Below are 9,143 nucleotides of genomic sequence, written 5' to 3'. Positions count from 1 at the left end.
TCACAAGTTACTCTTGCAATGTCTCTTTGAAGAAGCGGATGCTTTGAAAAAAAATTCAAATGGGAGAAGGAAGGGATGACGATGGTGTTGCGATGCAGTTCTGTATGTGTGTGTGTGTGTGTGTTTGATATGTTTAGTTTGTGTGGGGGTGATGTCAGGTGCACAGGTGGGTGGCGGGGGGCTGGATAAAAAGGTCTACAAAATAAACACACCTGATCTCACTGAATTTGTAACATGTGCCAACCATCCAAAATGGTGTTCATGGCACTAATTGTTAAATACTTGCCCCTTAAGACATAATGTATGTACTGTAATTCAATCAACTTGTCATCAAACAGGAGGTCATTACTCAACGTACCAGTCTGATTCACGGTTGCATCAAAGAACCATGATACAGCAAATCAAGTATTGGAGCTAGGTTCTGGGTGAAGCCGGGCCGCAGCAGGTTTTCAAAAAAAAAAAACCAAAACACATTTATTAAAAACTGGAAAAAAATCAATAAAAAAAAATATCTTCAATGCTTTTGCTTCTGCTATACCCTACACTTTTTCAGTACTTTGGTTCCGGTTTTCCACACCAAAATATCTGACAAAACATTCCACTGTTCTCAAATGTCTTAATTTTTATTTTTCTATACACAAAATAAGATTAAAAAAATAAATAAACAAATTAAGAATAAAGACAATAAATCAATCAATCAGTAATAAATAAGTAAAATAATAATAAAACAGCAAATGAGAAAAACCACATACAGTTGGTAGAGAAATTATTTTTTTCAGATTCAAATGTACAGTATTAAAAGTTATTTAACCTTTAACATGAACATTAATGAAACTTAATAATTTTACCCAATTAGCAAGTTAGCATCATACTCAGTTCCATCTGGGACCAGCGTCGTAACTTTAACAACATGTTTGATGAGATGCTTTATCTTGACGTGTATTTGCCGTTTTATTCCAAATCATTCCCTGCATTTATTTGTACCCAGCGTCATAAGCCTTTAGCTTCATTGCTAATCCAAAGCAAAACAGGGCGGGGTAACAGGGTTAGGGTAACAGTATGGGCGGGGCAAAATCATGTTAATTGTGTCTGGTGTGCACACAGCTTTAAGCTGTCATTTCAACATTAAACTTTGGTATCAAGGTGGGGGCCTCAAACTAGCGTCTCACGGGCCGCATTTGGCCCACGGGCCGCGAGTTTGAGACCCCTGGTCTAGAATGTGTGTGTCTTCTAAGTGTAGCAAGCTCCAGCAACTGGATAAGGTTGTGAAGATTCATTCACTTTCTACCGTTTTTTCCTCACAAGGGTCACGGGGGTGCTGGAGCCTATCCCAGCTGTCTTCAGGCGAGAGGCGGGGTACACCCTGGACTGGTCGCCAGCCAATCACAGGGCACATAGATACAAACAACCATTCACACTCACATTCATACCTATGGACAATTTGGAGTCGTCAATTAACCTAGCATGTTTTCGGAATGTGGGAGGAAACCGGAGTACCCGGAGAAAACCCACGCATGCACGGGGAGAACATGCAAACTCCACACAGAGATGGCCGAGGGTGGAATTGAACCCTGGTCTCCTAGCTGTGAGGTCTGCGCGCTATCCACTTGACCGCTGTGCCGCCCTGGTTGTGGTTGTTTCAGTGCTGGTAAGTTTGAAGCAGTTGACATAAAAGTATGAGTTGATTTCCTGATGACAATTACAGTACCGTGCACTTTTAAGTACACATTTAAGTATCGGCCAATCCACAAGGGTATTGGCTAAAGCGAGGTGTAGCGTAGGTAAGTTGGTTTGAGTCCATGATGAAATGCACCATTCACAGAGGCCAGTACAAATCTTTTAAAAGCTTGTTGCTCATCACAATATGGTTGGAAAAACAGCGACACAACTGTATGTGTGTATTTGTGTATCTTTGCATGTTTGCAAGGACACACAGTGCCCCCCTTGGGATGATTCTCAATGAGGTTGTTCTCCTTCCATTGTTGCTTCCCTTCCGCCCTCTCTCTCTTCATCTTCCTTTCTCCTTATCATGCTCCCTCCATCCTTCTTCCAGAAGGAAAACTTTGACAAAGCAGATGCATGAAAACAATTCAGCAGTGCATATCTGGCAACTTAGACACCTGTCAACAACAGCAATTCATTCAATGTTTTTAATGGCTTGCAGAAGAAGGAGTGGACGCCCTCCCTGTGCAGAGATGGTAATTGTTTTGACTGACCTGTTCGAAGAACATGAACAATTACCACCAGATTTTGGGCAATGAGTAAGAGAAGCATCAAAGCAGCGAGGAAGAGAAGGTGCAGTTAAGGAGGAATGACTCCTCTCCAGTAATCTCCGCTCATCCACCTCCACCTCCTCTTCCCCATAAATAAATTCCACTGGCATGCATGTACATTTTTTTGTGTGTTGCTGCTGCTTTTTTGGCTGCGGGCCCCATCTGTCGGCCAGCTGCTAGATGTTTGTAAGGAAGTGTGTGTGTGTGTCAGGTTGAGGAACGAAAACACACAAACTATTGCGGGGGGGATTAAATGCTATTGGATGGGAATGTTTGCAGGTTTATGAATTTGCATAATGGGGGAGAGAGTTTTTAAGGATGGAGACCGGAGAGTGCAGGAAGAATTGGCAGGAGGTAGAGGAAGAGTCGTGTTGAGCAAAAAAAAAAAAAAAAAAAGGACGACAAGGCAAAAAAGGTTTCAAAGAGGCAGGATGGATGTGAACATGTTTAAAAGGGTATTATGCTAATTTCTGGGCCTTTGTATTGAGTTGTGGACTCCTATAGAGCAGCTACACACAATTACCAACACACAGAAAGCTTTCTAGAGCTTCCAGAATCTGCACCTGTACCAATACACCAGCTGTATTTTCTTGCCTCTCACCCCGAAGACAGCTGGGATAGGCTCCAGCACCCCTGCGACCCTCATGAGGATAAGCGGTAGAAAATTAATGAATGAATATTCATGTTTCAAAAACTTAGGTAGACCACTGACTTTCAGTTTGTTTGCTTCTTTCGGCTTTTTCCTGATTTCGAAGTCGACTGTGGTGGAAAAAGGCTACTATTCATATAATAGAATTTAATTATATAATATAATATATGTAAATTGATAATATAATTATATATTAATATATAGTATAATGGCGACATGGTGGTCGAGTGGTTAGCGCGCAGACCTCACAGCTAGGAGGACCAGGGTTCGATTCCACCCTCGGCCATCTCTGTGTGGAGTTTGCATGTTCTCCCCGTGCATGCGTGGGTTTTCTCCGGGTACTCCGGTTTCCTCCCACATTCCAAAAACATGCTAGGTTAATTGGTGACTCCAAATTGTCCATAGGTATGAATGTGAGTGTGAATGGTTGTTTGTCTATATGTGCCCTGTGATTGGCTGGCCACCAGTCCAGGGTGTACCCCGCCTCTCGCCAAAGACAGCTGAGATAAGCTCCAGCACCCCCGCGACCCTCGTGAGGAAAAAGCAAGAAAATGAATGAATGAATATAATATAATTTCCCTATATAAGCTCCCTGTATGCACACTCTATAATGCTACACAGACAACCACTTATTAACACAAAATAAACACTTAGGACACTTATAAATTACTACTTACAGATTGCGCTTCTGACAAAATGACCAAGTAACATAAGCCATCCGACTTCAGCAACAGTTGGCTGATATTCCAGCTTCGCCCATTTGAAGCCTACAGCTTGTGCCCTTGGCTTCCTTAATATGGCGTGTTAGAAAAAACTCTCTCAAACCTCGTGTTCAGAGCCATTGAACATTCTAGCCAACGCTAACTCCACTTAACTCCTGAAAGTGTCGGTATCACATATTTCAAACTGTTGCAGACTGTCACAACTCATCAAGAAGAGGAAGATATTTCCTCTGTCTGTGTACTCAGAATGCTAATCTTGCATTAATGGAAACAGGTGGGAAACACATGTTAATTATGTACGCCCTGCCATCTAATGGAAAAGCATTTTTGTCCAATTGATGGCATTTGCATCCCGAGGAAATAAAATGTAGAAATGCACAATTGATCCTGCGCATCTGATTACATATTTAATAATACAATTGGAAAGATACATTTCATGGCACAGATCGGTGAGGGCTTCAAAGAAGAGTTTAGCTCATGTAACCGTACTCGATGACATCCAGCTCCCTTGTAAAGTTGTTTATAGAGCATAGTGACTTAGTCTTGGGGTGAGCGGAAGCGGCTCTCACCACAAATGTGATTAAATAGTGGAATAAGAGGAAATTACTACATCCAAAGAGAGGTGAAAGAAAGGTCACAAGTTGCCAAGAGGTAGTTAGTACTGGACGGATGAATTGTTAGATGGTGGATTAGTGGATCAAACCCTGGTTGGTAAATAGTACATGAAATGCTGACGTATATAGTGAATGGATGGAAGCATAGTGGATTGATGAATGGTGAAAATGATGAGAGGATGGATAATTATGGCTGTATTGAATTGTAATTAAGTCCAGTATGACCTTAGGTTCCACTTTCATCGTCATGTTTAAAATATATCACTGAATTACATTTTGTGTTGGAGTGCTATTTTTTATCTGGATCACTTTGGCCCCTGTTATGCTTTGGGACGTCCATTAAAGTAGGTCACACTCACACACAACCACACAAACACACCATCCTTTCTCTCTCTCAGTAGGTTGATAAATCTGTTTGTGGTGATTCTTTCATTTGTTCCTCTGTAGTTGTTTAAACATCAGTGGACATGGTGTGTGTGTGTGTGTGTGTGTGTGCCGTGCTATTTACGGGGACAAAGCCCTCAGTGACCCAATAAGGATATGAAAATCAGAGCGTTACATTGTTCGTAGCTCTGCTGCTCTTATCTGCACTCTCTGTTTAGCTCAACCAATAGAGATGCCTCAGTAAAAATTCTCAAGAACTATTTGCATATATTGTAAATGCACTCCTGATCAGAATTTCTAAGACCGGGTACAAAATTGCAATAATTAGTACATTTTGCATTTTTTTAATTTTCTAAGCTGAGCTTCAAAATGGTAATGGTTTTATTTCATTTGAACATGCATCAGATTACAATTGAGTGCATCACATAATCAGTTCACAGTTCCACATGTCCAAAAGGAGTAGGAAGAAGCAAAGCTTATTAAATCCTACCCCTCCATCTGGTACTTTTACAATCAGTAACTGTTACATTTGTTCACTTCCTGCTTTCCATAATACAAAAAATAAAAAAATAGTTTTTTTTTGTTTTTTTTTTAATAATGTACCTCGTACCGAAGTACGAGGTGATATGACCATCCAATGACATAATGTGTACCATAGTAAGTGTCAATATAGTGATATATATAGCACATCATGACTGGTTCAAGACTCTTCATCCTTGTATTTAGCAAACATCAACTGCTTGTATTGTTTCTTGAATTGGCTCATCGTTGTGCATTGTTTGAGGTCCTTACTCAATCCATTCCATAGTTTGATTCCACATACTGAAATGCTATGGCTTTTTAACGTAGTCCTAGCATAGAAGTGTTTCAAATGTACTTCTTCCCTGAGATCATATTTCTCCTCTCTTGTAGAGAAGTATTGGATGACATTTTTTAGGTATGTGGTTGTTTTTAGCCTTATGCGTTATTTTAGCTGTTTGAAGATGAACTATATCAGCAAGTTGAAGTATTTGTGATTTTAGAAATAAGGAGTTAGTATGTTGTCTGTAGGCGGCATTATGAATTATCCTTACTGACCTTTTTTGCAGTACATTTAGCGAGTGAAGATTGCTTTTATAGTTATTAGCCCATATTTCCACACAATAAGTAAGATATGGTAGAACCAGAGAGCAATAAAGAGTGTGGAGTGATTTCTGATTGAGAACAAATTTTGCTTTGTTCAATACTGAAATATTTCTGGCCACCTTATGTTGTATATTTGTATTATGAGGTTTCCAGCTCATATTTTCATCTATTGTGATCCCCAGAAATTTATTTTTGTTCACCCTTTCAATGTCCACTTGTCATCTTCATACGGCATCTGCAAGAGAAGGCTTTCTCCTTCAATGCCAGAAAATTGTCAGTTTGAAATTTGCACCAGAACACCAAACATTGGATATTGAAAGGTGGGAGAATGAGAAAATGAGAAAAACCTTGATGGTCCTGATGGCTTCCACTTAAGTGGAGGTGACGCCATCATGATATGGGGTGCTTTTTCCTTCAATGGAACAAGGGAGCTTCAGGTTGTGCAGGGACGTCAATTGGCAGCTAAAGAAGCATCTACCTGACACGTCTGTGTGATAATTACTGGCTTTTTCAACAGGACAACGCTTCTTCCAGAGGAATAACTTTTTTGGATGGAAATGGGGCGGCACGGCGGGCGAGTAGTTAGCGCACAGACCTCACAGCTAGGAGACCAGGGTTCAATTCCACCCTCGGCCATCTCTGTGTGGAGTTTGCATGTTCTCCCCGTGCATGTGTGGGTTTTCTCCGGGTACTCCGGTTTCCTCCCACATTCCAAAAAAACATGCTAGGTTAATTAGCGACTCCAAATTGTCCATAGGTATGAGAGTATGGAGTGTGAGTGTGGATGGTTGTCCAGTCCAGGGTGTACCCCGCCTCTCGCCCAAAGACAGCTGGGATAGGCTCCAGCACCCCCGCGACCCTCGTGAGGAAAAAGCGGTAGAAAATGAATGAATGAAGTAATGGATGGATGGTTGGTCTTCGACTAGTCCAAACATAATTCATATTTTCTGCATTGCAGAAGTACGTAACAAGTTTTATACTGTTTGTTTGTGTTATCGTGCATCACTCAGTCAGTTGCCTTGACAGACAGGTCATCTTAAACGGGTAGAGGTCATAGTACTACAATGAAATAGCCTCAGGCTGTAGTGCTTATATTTGTTAGAGCTCGATCAAAACAATGACTGTTTTAGTAAAGTCAGTACCATGGTACCTGAAATAAATAACCATTCATGTATCTAACGGAACAATATTAATCACAGATGTTTTTCTTTAACTCCCTTTGTTCATTTCCTCATGGGAAATGCAGTTTTTTGATTCAGGACTTGTATTTCTCCTAAGAGAAATGCTTAAATGAATCAGTCAGAAATCCATCAACATTGCCAGTTCATTTGCTAAAATGCATAACCCTGTGGGTGCACCGACTTGGCAATACCATTGCAGCAATATTATTCCAGTTTCCTTCCTTTTATCCTGCCTCTTTCACTTCATTTAAATCCCCCGACAAGCAGGAGGCTGCCCTAATTGAAGGAATATTAGAAACTATTATTCCTAATTAAACATCACAGTACACACTGTCAGAGCAGGACAGGCAGAGAGATTGAAGATGTGCAAAACCTCTGGCACACTCTCAAAGTTGTTTGGCAGAGCGTAATGAGGGATGCTTTTTGCCAAGCAGACGCACACTCGCAAGCGAACTCTGCCAGGTTTTGACTGGAGAAGGTGCAACTGCACGTGTGTGTGTGTGTGTGTGAGTGAGTTCACTCAGTCTGTCTGATTTAATTCATACGTTGACCCAAATCATTCACCCTATCACCCTTTCATGACAAGCAGTGACCCCGAACGCCAACTTCTTCAATATCTTATTTCAAGGGCGTGTATGCAATTTTACATGGCTGCCTGTCACAGTGTCATCCATACAAGTGTAAAAAGAAGGTCATACATAGTGCATGAAAATAATCAAACAAAAGGATGAGGGACATGTTTTTACGTATCTTAAACACTGTGATATTATCAACCAGTCCTAGTCACGATCACATCACACAGTTGCATGCCCACTCATTGCCAGGCACAAGTAATAAGTAATCAAACCTATCTGTCCCATCGGCCAATGATATTGGCATGTGCCTGTCATGCCCGCTAGGCTGTTTCAAGTTTACAAGAAGATGCCATCTGCTAAATCACATGAGGCACTACTACCCCCCAGGCTCCCAACAATAGGTCATATATGACCAACTCAGCCACCCCATTCATAGGTAACCTAAGTATTTCAGTTCAGACAGTTGGTATCCATCCAATATTTACGACTAACTGATTAAATCTTTTCACCAATAACCAAACTACATCGACGATATAGTATATGTAGTAGTAGAATCCATTGTTTGAGGGCCTTAGACGTAACATTTAAGGTCATAATCAAATGAAAATCCTTCAGGCGTCCTGCAAGAAAACTTAAATGTTAATGTTGTGTCTAACAGTGTGTTGATTCGTCGACTCCATAAATTAGAATGAAATGAATAGTTAAATATGAAAATATGACAGGGCTGTTCATTTGACGTTTGTTCACATTGACAAGAGACATCTGCTCTGGCCTGTGGAGAGATCAAGCTCCGTGCGTGTGTGTGTATTTGTGTGTGTGTGCGTGTGGAGTGCTGCACAGAAAACTTCTCATTTATATGTTGGCGTGGTGTCTACTTCTGCCAGAAATTTCATTTCAAGAGATGGTACTGGATGTTTACAATCAACCTCTGCGGGTCGGTGGAAATGAAAGCTAAAGAAAGCTAACTGTATTCTCTGGACGCACCATAGTATCAGTCGCATCAATCAAAAAAATGTGTCAATCAAAAATTATTTCATTTGAACATGCATCAGATTACAATTGAATGCATCACATAATCAGTTCACAGTTCCACATGTCCAAAAGGAGTAGGAAGAAGCAAAGCTTATTAAATCCTACCCCTCCATCTGGTACTTTTACAATCAGTAACTGTTACATTTGTTCACTTCCTGCTTTCCATAATACAAAAAAATAAAAAAAAAATAAAAAAAATGTTTTTTTTGTTGTTTTTTTTAAATAATGTACCTCGTACCGAAGTACGAGGACATAATGTGTACCATAGTAAGTGTCAATATAGTGATATATATAGCACATCATGACTGGTTCAAGACTCTTCATCCTTGTATTTAGCAAACATCAACTGCTTGTATTGTTTCTTGAATTGGCTCATCGTTGTGCATTGTTTGAGGTCCTTACTCAATCCATTCCATAGTTTGATTCCACATACTGAAATGCTATGGCTTTTTAACGTAGTCCTAGCATATAAGTGTTTCAAATGTACTTCTTCCCTGAGATCATATTTCTCCTCTCTTGTAGAGAAGTATTGGATGACATTTTTAGCCAATTGGTTGCCTTATGCATTATTTTAGCTGTTTGAAGATG

The sequence above is a fragment of the Doryrhamphus excisus genome, chromosome 2 (genome assembly GCF_030265055.1).
Source record: "Doryrhamphus excisus isolate RoL2022-K1 chromosome 2, RoL_Dexc_1.0, whole genome shotgun sequence".
NCBI lineage: Eukaryota > Metazoa > Chordata > Actinopteri > Syngnathiformes > Syngnathidae > Doryrhamphus > Doryrhamphus excisus.
The sequence above is the reverse complement of the archived record's forward strand: the minus strand, read 5'-3'. Positions refer to the sequence as shown.